Genomic DNA, 13,385 nt, shown 5'->3' with positions numbered 1-13,385 from the left:
ATTTTAGAACATATGAAGATATTTATTTAGATTAGATTCTTAGTAGTGGGATCACTGGGTCTAGGAGTGTATTCATTTATAAAATTATGTAGACACTAATACTCGCCTTTTAAAAGGGCTTTACCACCTTGGCTGAGTAGCTAGATTGGTAGAGCATGGTTCTGACACACTAAGCGTGTGGGTTTGATCCCCCATCAGGGCACATACAAAAATCCACCAATGAAGCCATGAATCAGTGGAACAACAAAGCAGGGTTTCTCTCCCCACCCCATGCCTCTTTCTCTAAAGTCAACAGTTAAAACAATAAAAGGGATTTACCAATTTATACTCCCATTAACAGTATATAGTAATGCATGTTTCCTTGTATCCTCTTCATAATTTCCCAATCTAGAAAAAATGAGTAAGATTTATATGGCTGTTTTAGTATGTACTTTCTTTGTTATTCATGAAGCAAAGAATGATTTCTTATGTTTATCATTTTAAAATTATTTTGCTGAACTGATTGTTCATATCTTTTGCCCTTTTCCTATTGAATTCTTGATATTTTTTTTATTGATTTGCAGAAGCTCTTTAAATGTAATAGCAATCATTTGTTGTATATGTTGCAAGCATTTTCTCTAAGCCTCTTGCTTCTCTTTGATGTTACATATCTTTAACTTTAGAATTTTATGTATTCATATTGGTAGGTTTTTCCTTTATGGCTTTTGTTTGGGTTTTGTATGTCAATTCTGAATATTTTTCCACCCAAATAAAAATAATCCTTTATATTTTGTTCTATTAATTGTTAATTTGCTTTTCACGTTTGTTTTTTAGACCACATGGACAATTTTTGCTTAGGATCTGAAGTAAGTATCTAATTTTATCTTTTCCTACAGGAGTAGTCAGTTGTTCCAAATCCAATAATTGACTTGGAAATTCTACCTTAGTTATACACAACACACACACACATACACACACACATTTTTAGAACACTTTTAAATTGGCATTTCTACACTATTTTGATAACCATAGCTTTTTGGTAAGCCCTAATAATACCATAGTTAGGACTGATCCCACATCATTATTCTTCTCATCCAAAATATTTTTGGCTATCTTGTGCTTTTTTACTATGAATTTTGGAATCTGAATTTTGAATCCTATAAACTATTCTATTGAAACTACCTCAAATATATAAGATGAGGAAGAGTTCACTTTATACAACTGAATTTTTACATTCAGGAACATGATATATTTTTATTTATTTGGGTCAGCTTTTCTGTTCTACAGTAAAGTTTTATAATTTGGTTTATGTAGGTCTTACACACTTTTTTTTTTAGTATTATTTTCGGTACTGTGACTTAGTTGCTATTATTTTGAATGGGATAAATGTTTCCATTACATTTTCTAATTTAACATTGCTGATATATAAACTTTATTTTTTTGTTGTTGTTGAGCTTATATCACTGGTTTACTAAGTATTTACATTGATTTTAACTGGTTTTTATTTCATTCATTTGGATATTTTATGAGAAAATAATAGATTTACAAATACTGACAGTTTTCTGTATAGTCAGTCTTACTAGGAAAATAGAGCCCAGTTTAAATATACTAGAAAGGGAATTTAAAACAGCAAAGTGGTTACAGAAGTGAGGAGCCCTTGAAAAGCCACCCAGTAATAAGAAGATAACCCAGGGATGAATGATAGCAGGAAGCCACAACCACTAGACTGAAGAGATAAAGGAAGGAGGTAGTGTTACTAGAGCTGGGAACCAGGGTCACTCCAAGGAAACTGGAAGCATGGTGGACCTGTCTGGTAGGAGTAGGAGTCATGCAGGAGATATTGCTGTGGCCAGAGAAGCTGTAGGAGGCCAAAAGGAAGTGAGAAAACTACCTTACCACCTCCATTCCCCTACTCTCTAATCTCCCACCAGTGTCTCTGACCTGTTGAATCTAGCTGGACACTAGCTAAAGAGAAAGCATGGGAAACACAGCTTGCCTGGGCTGGCCCATCTATGACACAGAGTCAAGCATCAGGTGTTCGAGAGTGGGTCTGAACACAGGTAGCCAAAGATTGGCCCACTCTCCAATATTTTTGCCTCTAAATTATTTTTCTTGTTTTATTGCATTGGTGAGAACCTGTGGCACAATACTGAACAGTGCTGGAGATAGGAAGACTCTGATTTTATTCTTGATTTTAGTAGAATTATTTCTAATGTTTCCATCTTAAATTGGATACTTAATATTATTTATAATTATTATTTATCAGAATTTAAAAATCATCTTATTTAGCATTTATTAAGATGATTATATATAAATATATGCATATATTAATTTATTATATTAATGTAATGAATTGCACTAATAGTTTTGCTAATGGTGACTCAGCCTTCCACTGTTGAGAAAAATATTACTTTGTCATAGTGTATTGTTCTTTTCAATAAAGTGCCGTAACTATTCATATCATATCTAGGACTTTGGGATCCATGTTCATAGGTATTATGAATCCAGAGGATTATGCTAGCCTTGAGAATGAGATAAGACTCATTCTGTCTTCTCTGTGCCCTGGATATACAATATAAAATTTTCCTATTTGAATGTTTGGAAGAACTCCTACTTAAAACATGGTGTTTGATACTTTTTTTAAGGTGTAGAGAGTTCATAACCTTGTCAAGTTCTTCTATAATCATGCTTACTTTCTTGAGTCAACTGCTGAAAGTTGTTTTAACAAATTTTCGTCTAGTTAAGGAAGCCATCTTGGTCTCTGACTGAGCCAAATGCCTTGGAGATAGGCAGTCCCTTGTTCATTTGAGAGAGGTTGCCTAACCAGGATGCTTTTCCTGAGACTGATAATTTCTATAAGAAAAATATGTTTCTCATCAGGTGTCAATTTGTAGAATGGTATATAGACAGGATCTTCACCCTAGAGACCACTTATTCCATTATTTCAAGGACACATGTATCTGATCCAAACACTCTCAAAAGAAATCAGTGGTACCAACTTAGTGCTGTCTCTGGGCTAATATCCCAGTAGTCCTTCTATGTGTGTGGCGAGAAAGTGCTTTCACGTTGGAAAAGAAGTAGGTCATTTGCAGGGTGAGCTATTTCAGTGAATTAAATCCATTTTAAGACCAGAGGTCATTTTAGTTATGTTCTTCACCAATATTAGGAAAAGAATTTGTTAGTTTTCCTCATTGTAAAGTAGAAACCTTGAAATGTTTTTATTTTAAGGTGACTAAAAATTATGAAATTTATAAGACATGTTCAAAGCCAACATAGGACATTCTGATAAGTTTCTTCAAACGCCTGACCCTATTTTGGTATCAGGCAAATTAGGTTGAAATTAATGTTCAGGGTGGCCTTAAGAGAAAAAAGAAGTTCCTTTCTAGATCAGTCTGTTGTTGTATTTGTGGAAGTATGGGCATTGGGAAGGCTAGCTCTGTTCTCACGGGAGATGTTTGAGTTGATTGTATGTACGGGAACCAGTTCCCTCTACCACCAGAAATGCCGCTGCGTTCTCTCTGTGCTTCTGCCATGTTCACTTCCCTGCACAGTCACACATGCTGGTCCCACCTGCAGTCCCTCTCACTCCCATGAGACCACAGGATGATTCTCCCGGGAAACTGCATTAGAAGGAGAGGAGTAAGAAGAAAATACTTTGTTCCAGGCACAGTGCTAGGTGTTTCTATACATTAAATGAGGCAATTGCCCTAACAATGGCTCTCAGACTTTAAAGATGAATCATGTGCATTAATATTTTTAATTTGATTCTTGGTATGGAAATTTGAGACTTGCTGACTTAGCTACAAGAGCTTGGTTCCTCTAGTTTGGCAAACTTTGAATGAATAAGATTTTGCTGCTCACTGTGGCATTGATAAGTGTATTAGGCATTTTAAGACTTAGGTTTTTTTTTCATCAGAAAAATAAGTATATTGATAACAATATTAAGAAAAAATGAGGCTTAAAGTGTGTAGTGAGGGCTTAGCACAATCCTGAATCACTGCCAGGAATCAGTCAGTGTCAGTTATCACTCAAGTCAAAAGACCTGGATTTTTTTCCTAAGTAGTGTGTTACTTTGGACAATTTATAAAATTTCATTCTGCCAATATTTAATCATCTGCAAAACACATTTATATTTTACTTTTTTATAAGTGATTTTGTGTTGTGCCTTTATATGTTTTAATCTTTAAACATCTTTGTGTGGTATTGTTCATTGTATAATACTTGCTTAAATGGTAGCAAGTTTATGTCACATACTACACAGTAGCCATGTTGAGGGGAAGGACCTATTCGGTCCACCTCTAACTGCAAGAGACTACAGGTATCTCCCAAGAAGATTCAAACAGGCTTAAGTCAGTGTGCAGCACGAGTCATTTTCAGCCACCCCTCCCCCACTACGGAAACCAGGGAATGTTTAACATTAGTCCTCAGGTTTGGGGGATGTTTGAACCTAGGGACAGATGTTCATAGGGGCCTAGAGATTTCTGACATTAGGAGGCCAATGGGTCCAACACGTTTCCTGATGTAAACAGCAAATAGAAGGGGGCAATTGGTAAGATATCCAATTACTTGAATTCCTTGGAGGGTGTGGAGGAGGATTCCAAATGAAGCAACCCAGAAATTACAGGAAGGTCAGGAGCTCTGGATTGTGACTAGAGAAGGCATTGGGAATTCTGTCCCTGGAAGGTCCAGGAGAAACACAGCTGTCATTTCTAAAAGGGGCCTTCCTGATAGAAGGGGCCAGACTGAAGCTTTACACCATTGCAAGAAGACTGCGCAATGTGTACATAGTGACTGCTGCATCAGTTAAGGCTGTCAGCACGACCTAGAGCCAGAGCAACATGGAGGGCCCCTTGCCAATACTGACAAGGAGTCTCCCCATGACTGTCTCCCCATCCCTCCTCCTTGTCCCCACACAATGGATTATGGGTCCTAGAAGAAGAAGAGGGAATATTTGTCTCAGAGCCTATTTCTTCCTCCTCACTCCAAGCTCTCATAAACAGAGAAGTGGATATTTTCCCAAATATTTTGTAGACCAACTGGTGGTTTTATGATATACCAAGAGAAGGAATTTATCAAATTCCAATTATCTATGTTTTTCTTCAAACTCTTCCCTCATTTGTCCTACAAAAACTCTGCCCTCATTCTTTCTATATGTCTGGTTTAAATTAGTAGATTTAATGAGGCTGCTACCATCCAGTAGGGTAAATCTGTTGGAGTGTTTTTTTTATTGTTTGCATGGAGGGAGGATACTATGGTTTTGAAATGCTGGAGCCAGAGAAGCTAAATATTCTACAATATGTGGCAAAGTGCTGAATAACAGATCAGTGTGCCATGTCTTCCATGACTCCTGAATGTCCTGCTCGGTATTCATATAAGTAAGAAAACCTGTTTGTAAATATCTGAGCCTAAAACTTAACTAAAGTGTGTGTGTGTGTGCATGGGTGTGTTTAGCATGGTTTTAATATACAATATACATCAGGTTTTTCAGGAATGCAAATACTATGCAAATCAAAAGAAGTTGAGAAAAATATCTGTCTTAAAATTTTTGAAGAGAGTGTTTGCCATTTCAGAGAATCACATCATTAATGGTCATTCACATCACGGGGTATTTGAGCAGCTACTGAAACTGACCAATATCAGTCTGTGTTCGAAGCTATTGTAATCATAGTGATTCTATCATAGGTGCAGGCATCTGACCACCTCACTAGGTGTCATAATGCAGTCAAGGCTGAGCAGTTAGACAAATACCTATGTATTTCATCGTTGCTTCTACAATTAAGGTTGCCAGATTTAGCAAATAAAAATATAGAAATCTCAGTTAAATTTAAATTTTAGATAAACATTTTTAAGTTTAAGTATGTCCTAAATATTGTCTCTTCATTGATCTGGCAACCATTTCTAGAGTACATTTAGGGAATTTTACTGAATTGCTTGAAATATGTGTGGATAGGAAATGCCATCTAATAATTTATTTCTGGAGGTTAAAGGGGGTATTAACTGGTTTTTATCATAAGAAAGGATCAATGGAGGTATAATTTCAAAGCACCAGCTTAGTCCAACACAGATATAGCAAAGGAGCACCTACCTTTTGTTTATAAGCATGGCCCTTGGGCAATTATCAATAGTACCACACAGATGTTGCAAAGGAAGAACTACATGGTATTAACATTAGGTAGTCCTTTGGGCAAAGGGACTCACACTTACTACTCCCATTCCTACCCATCATATAATCAAACAAATACTCTTTAAATGAAGAAACAGTGAACAAACTGGGCAGGCATGATCCCTGCTATAAAAGAAATTTGAGCAGAAAGCAAACAGATTTAGTTACACATTGTTTAACTATAATGCTTGTATCATGAGGAAATGATTTAAAAAAGTATATTCCTTAGTAAGAACTGTGCTGCTAAGAAATAGAGTTCTTCCTGCTTGCTTGGCAGCACATATACTAAAACTGGAACAATACAGAGAAGATTAGCATGGCCCCTGTGCAAGGATGACACGCAAATTCGTGAAGCAGGGAGCAGACGGACAGCTGTCAGAGGGAAGGGGGAAGTGGGGACGGGATTAAAGAAGGTGAAGGCATAAGCCAAAATATTATACACATAACACATATATACAGACAACAGGGTAGCAATAGCCAGAGGAAGAGGAGAAGTGGAGGTGGGGGGCTGAGGAAGAAAAACGGGGATGAAAAGAGACTGAGCATGGGACATGCAGGACACGATGCGGGGGGCAGAGGGTGTTATATTGAGTGAGACACTTGAAACCATGTCAACACAATAAATTAAAAATGAAAATTAACTAAAAGGAAAGAATTGCTAAACTCAATGTAGGTCAGGATCTGGGGAAGGAGATGAGTAGTTGAGATGGTAGAATGGAGGTGAACAAGTCAAAGACAGAAATTTTAAGATGTCATTTGTTACAGATTCATGTACTTCTTTGCCCCCTTTGTAAATGGAGCCAATAGCAGCATCTGCTCCCATGACCGCTGTGAAATAAAAGGTGGTATGTGTGTGAAGTGCTTAGAACCTGCAATAAAGATGTGCCACCGAGGGCTATTTGCAGGCGGTGCGCTATAGAACTGTGCACGTGAAACTCATGTTATCAACCAGTGTCACCCCAACACATTTAGTTTTTTAAAAAAATGTTATTAAAAAAAGAAATAGATTTCTTCATTTTGTTACATCTAAATCCAGATTCAAAGTAGAAGTTCTCTCTCTGGAGTGGAGGGAGTGTACAGCATTGCTGACCCAAAGCACTTGGAATGTTATAGCAATTTCAGGTTTTGATATCAATCAGTCAAATTTCTCTCCTCAAACCTAATAGTCATTTATATTGCTTCCCAGACACTAAGAACCCTTTCCTGTATCTTTTTAAATTGAAATATAATTCTAATTTCTGCAACATTAATAATTGAATGAAATATTGTTACCTAAATGGATAAGATAATACTACTGAGAACAATAAAAGATTAAATTATGGCTTTTTGATTAAATTTAGGGGGATATCTGAAGACCATATACAACAGAATGCCTCCAGCTGAGCTTTATAAGGTTCAGGATGAATCACCAACTAATTTACAAAGGACAGAGATAGTTTATGGTTCAGAAAACTGCAGAAGAATAAATAAACATAAAAATGATATTATGATCATTAGGACAAGGAAGGGCTTATCTGGTTTATTCTGATATAATTGTCCAGGAGCCAGCAATATATCTTCCAGCACTGCTATCAGAGCACATTATTTCTCTGCTTAAAACTCCTTAGAGATTTGGCATTGAACTCCAAGTCAAGTTTAAAATTCTCTACAAGTTCCTGCGTAACCTGCTTCCTGTCTCTTTCTCCAGCTTCATCTCACACATCTAGCCCTACTCGACTGTTCAGTCAAGATGTTTTCTTCAGGCTCCTTGAATACGATCTTGGAACATGTTGTTCGCTGTCCTAGTGGAGCTCAGGCTCAAACCAGGTGTCCCGATTCGACTTCCCCACACAGTGGGACACTCCTGCATAACTGCAGGGCTAGTGGCCTCTTTGAGACACTCTTGAGGTGGCTATAGCATAAGATTCTCCTTATTGGTACTGAGACCAATTGCCACCAGAGGAAAGACACGACCGACTACAAGTTAGTTGCAAGAATCACACAGGCAGTTTATTACTCACAGATCCGATGGTGTGCCTGGGTACAGCTTAATGGGGCCCGTCACTGTGTTCCTTTAGGCTGTTCTTGGTCGGAGTGGTGTGGAGACAGTCCACGTTCAACACTGGAGTCTGGACAACTGACTGCAGCTGGTATCCACGAGGCTTTAGTACCTTTTCTGGCACACACCTTCTAACAGGTGTGTTAATCTACGGGATTATCACATCAACCCACTTTTTGGGAGTTCCTCACAGGGAGCTCTTTTTAATCTATATATAATTCCACACACACACTAACTGGGCCCTGTGCAGAAGGCAGAGTCTGCCTATCATATCCCTACACATTAGATTAGCTCCCAGCCAGAGGATGTAGCCTTATTCACATGGCTTAATGGCTTTTATTATTATATCCTAACTTATTTCTATATGTCTTCTATATTTTTATATATTTTATTACTATATTACTGTACATTCCCTGTCTGATATCTCCATACTTTTCTCCCTTTGCCTGGATAAACTACTGTTCAGGTCTCAGTCTAACTGTAGTTCCCCAGAGAAGCTTCCATTTCCTCTAGGCCAGGATTAGGGCCTTCATTATATGTTTATAACCACCCCGTTTAATCCAAAATTATTTGATTGAATGCATGTAATTGTTTATATGAATTGGCTTAGAGCAGTGTACACCATTTGTTATTTTCGGCTCTTACCCACTATGGAGGGAGGGTGGGGAGGTGCTTGACATTAGTTTCCTGAGATTTGTTTGAATCTTAAGCTCTTGAATATCTGTCTTCCTTACAAGACTACAGCTTTGTTAGGTCTGGGATCCTTTCTATCTTTGTAACATCATCTATTTACTGACAAAATAGTTGCTTAATATTTGACTAACATAGTAATAATATTATACAGTCTTCTTTAAGATTAAATAATAAAAATATATATATTTCTTATATAGTTAAGAAATGTATCCCTGGTCATTGGCTCAGTAGTAGAGTGTCAGCCTGGAATGTGGAAATCCTGGGTTTAATTCCAGGTCAGAACATCAGAACACACAGGAGAAGTGACCATTTGCTTCTCCACCCTGCCCCCTTCTCTCTCTCTCTCTCTCTCTCTCTCTCTTCCCCTTCCTACAGCCATGGCTCAAATAATTCAAATGAAAATTGGCCCCAGGCACTAAGGATGGCTCCGTGGCTTCACCTCAGGTGCTAAAATAGCTCAGTTGCTGAGCAATGGAGCAGCAGCTCCAGATGGGCAGAGCATCACCCCAGTAGGGGCCTGCTGGGTAGGTCCTGGTCAGGGTGAATGTGGGAGAAAGACAGAGAGAGAGAGAGAGAGAGAGAGAGAGAGAGAGAGAGAAAGAGAAAGAAAGAGAGAAAGAGAGAAAGAAAGAAAGAAAGAAAGAAAGAAAAAGAAAGAAAGAAAGAAAGAGAAATGTAAGGATCACATTTCTTTAGTTTTTCGCATCTTATTACCAGACTCAAATATTTATATATTTGACTGATTTATTTACTTAATAAATACTAGTTTGGTTCTTATCATGTGCAGGGCACAATGCTAGGCACTGGAGATATAACAATGAACAAAGTGGGCAGGCACGATTCCTGCTATAAAAGAAATTTGAGCAGAAAGCAAACAGGTTTATTTGCACATGTTATTGTTTAACTGTAATGCTGATGAGCATCATGAGGAAATGGCTAAGGTGCTAAGAGAGACTATGACAGAGGGGCTGCTGTAGACTGAATGTTTGTGTCCCTGGAAATTCATGGGCTGAAATCCAGGGCTCAATGTGATGGTATTGGAGGTGAGGCCTTTGGAAGGTTATTCGGTCATGAGCATTGAAGCCCTTATGAATGGGATTAGTGCTCTTATCAGCCCAACAGAGTTCCTTCACCCCTTTGACCATTCAAGGTTACAGTAAAGTGGGTTCTCACCAGATACCGAATCTGCTGGCATCTTAATCTTGGGCTTCCCAGATTCCATAACTGTGAGAAATAAATTTCTGTTGTCTAGAAGGCACCTACTCCATGGAATTTTTGTTATAGCAAACCAAATGTAATAAGAAGAGGGTCCTATCGAAGCTGAGAATGCTAATATCAATACCACCAGGAGATTGTTTGACTTTCTCCCAGACCCAATCAAAATCTGTACAACAAATCCCCAGGTGATTCATAAATGCATAACAGTTAGAGAGCACTGGATTAGAAGAATTAAAAAAAAAAGCCAATGTAAGAATGGTGTACAGAGAAAACAGGGAAGGGTGAATGAATAAGGCTGGTGAAGTAAGCAGAGCTCAGATCATACAAGCCTAATAACAGTGTTTCCAGAGAAGAGATGATACAACCCAGTGAATGTGAGATTATCCATCTATCATCTATCTATCTATCTATCTATCTATCTGTCTATCATCTATCTATCTATCATCTATCTATCTATCATTTGTCTATCATCTATCTATCTATCATCTATCTATCCTTTTAATCCCAAAAGATAAGAAAATTGCGTTCACTGTGTTTTTTTATTATTGCACAGAGAGAGGAGATCACTGGTTTTACTGAGCTGGAACCAGAGCCTCAAAGCCTCACATAACAATGAATTGTATCATGTTCATTATGACTCTTATTTTTTACTGGTGGATTTAATGGTAAATACCTGTCATTATACGTTTGTCCAAACTCATAGCACGTACAACATCAAGAGTGAATTCTAATGTAAACTACGGACTTTGGGTTATTATGATGCATCTATGTAAATTCATCAATTATAATACATTACCACTGTGCTGAGTGATATTGGTAATGGGAGAAGCTATAGATGTGTGGGGACAGAAGGTATATATGGGAAATCTCTGTACCTTACTCTCAATTTTGTTGTGAACCTAAACCTCACTAAAAATGTTAAAGTCTAACAGTATTTAATATGAGAATAATACTATACTTTCTCAGTCCAGTCCCTGGGTCAAATATTTCCATTTTGTGTTAGTACCAGTGGTGGGATTCAGCCAGTTCCCACTGGTTCAGCAGAACCGATACCTAATTTTTGTTGAGTTTGGCAAACCAGTAGTTAAAATGGCACTTGTAATCAGGCTTCTCCCTAAGGTGGGAGCCTGGGTAGCTGCCCAATGTGGAAACACAAATTTACATTCCTTACTCTTTTTAAACATTAATCTGTGCAACAGTGAATGCAACTAAGGGCCTATAAAAAAATTTAATATTATTTATTAAATTTTGGCAGATATTATTTAATATTTTTTGTTAATATTTTAAAACTCTGATAACATAATCTAGTTTTGTGTACCTTTTTTATTGTTCTTATTTAAGTATTAAATGCATGGAATAATAAACTACCTTTTGGTATTTGTTTTTTTTAAACTTAAGTGAAAAAAATTGCAGGTGAGGATGCCAATCAAGAAGCAATATGGAAATACCTTAAATAAAAGCTTTATGATTTTTTGGCAGATATTATTTAATATTTTTTGTTAATATTTTAAAATTCTGATAACATAATCTAGTTTTGTGTACTTTTTTTATTGTTCTTATTTAAGTATTAAATGCATGGAATAATAAACTACCTTTTGGTATTTGTTTTTTTTAAACTTAAATGATCATTAGGGCAGAGAACTGGTTTTTAAATTATTTGACTCCCACCACTGGTTAGTACATGAGATATTTGGATACGAGCATCCCCAATGCAGAGATAAGAGAGATACCCTCACTTGCTTGTTATCTTTTGGAATATTGCAGTTTGATGTGTGCTATGTGTACTCAGTTAAATGAACTTAAAGATTATATCCTCTAGTTTTAACTAAACTAACTGCCACAAAATTGGATATCTGCAGTGGTGTGAATAAAGGGTTATCAAACTCTTTCTCCTTCTGGATTAGAACCTGCCCTTTGTTAGCTTCCCAGCTTTTTCCCTTAGAGTCCTGGTAGGTAGCATGTCAAGTAGGTTGCTAGGCAACATTACTTACTGGTAAAAATGAGTGAATAAAAAGCTATGGTTCAACTGGGAGAGCTCTAATTTTCAAATGGGAACACCATAGCTTTGGGTTGAGAATGGTGATCTTGGAACTGATCTTGGTCCCTGTGAGAGCCCAGAAGCTGTGCATATGGAGTTGCTACAAGAGACATTGGCTACCAGGGTGGATCTTTAAATAAGCCAATGTGAAGGATTTCATACTGTTGTACCTGAGCTGTCACACAGAGAGCTTAGGAGCTACCCCTTGGACTGCAGCAAGGACTGTTGAAGGACTCTAGCAGAAGAACGCTTAGCTCTGACCTCTGGCAAACTGTGATTCTTAGCTTATATTTTCTGAATGAATCAGAAGTCAAGTGTGGCCTATGATAATCCAAAAATAGGAATATTTAGTGGAGCCTTAAGGCATTGCCATGGCCTCAAAAGATTGTTGCAAAAAAAGTTACTGATTAGAAGTAATACTAAGAATAGAAATACAGCCAGACAAGAAGAAAATGTCAGCATCAATACTTCTTTGACCCCTAATACAAGTTCTTCATTAGACACATTGCAAAGTGAAAATAGTGACACCCGAATCAGATCTAGTAAGCTGTCATCCAAAAAGATTAGAATGATCAAGAAGGTTCTCAGAAACATGAACTTATATCCACTATCACTAATGATGTGTGATTTCAGATACATGACTAATATATTGAGTGTGCATTGCACCTTGAGCTATTCTGATGTTATGCCGTGAAATGGTAGCTAGTGGCATGATGAAGCCATTACGGCAAGTAAACATTTAAGAAATAAGTTTCTAGAATCTTATTTAAAACAATTTTTAACTGATAGCAAAAGAGTTTTACCCTGGCCAGTTAGAGCATCATCCTCATACATTAAGGTTGCCGGTTTGATATTTGGTCAGGACACATACAAGAATCAATCAATGGTTGCATAAATAAGTGGAATACTAGATTGATATTTCTCTCTCTCTTTGTCTCCCTCTCTGTCTAAAGTCAATAATAAAAGCATATGCTAAAAGAAGTTTTGATGCTGTTAATAAATAACAGTATAAAATATTTTTGTTTTATTTTAAAGTTTCCATTTTGGGTATTTTTAAGTATATAATCCATAAGAGTAAAACTGGCCTTTAGTTTATAAAACTGATATCCAGATACTATAGATACACGCTGAAATTTTTCCACTGTGGACATGGATAAAAATATCTGGAGAGCACTACTGTGGAGTAATGATTCTCAACTCTGACTTGTATTGGAATCACTTTTTCCAAGCTTCCAGAATGCGTGGGCTCCTTGCCA

The 13,385-nt window shown here is 37.1% G+C and overlaps 1 non-coding gene across 1 annotated transcript; it reads left to right on the top strand.

Annotated features, from left to right (window-relative positions):
- Positions 1-6,404: 6,404 nt before the first annotated feature.
- Positions 6,405-6,510, top strand: LOC136307109 (U6 spliceosomal RNA). The gene has a single exon (XR_010725799.1). It is a non-coding gene; the product is annotated as a U6 spliceosomal RNA (small nuclear RNA).
- Positions 6,511-13,385: the final 6,875 nt, after the last annotated feature.

The sequence above is a fragment of the Saccopteryx bilineata genome, chromosome 5, assembly GCF_036850765.1.
Source record: "Saccopteryx bilineata isolate mSacBil1 chromosome 5, mSacBil1_pri_phased_curated, whole genome shotgun sequence".
NCBI lineage: Eukaryota > Metazoa > Chordata > Mammalia > Chiroptera > Emballonuridae > Saccopteryx > Saccopteryx bilineata.
Note: the sequence above shows the minus strand (reverse complement) of the source record. Positions and strands in the feature narration are given on the sequence as shown.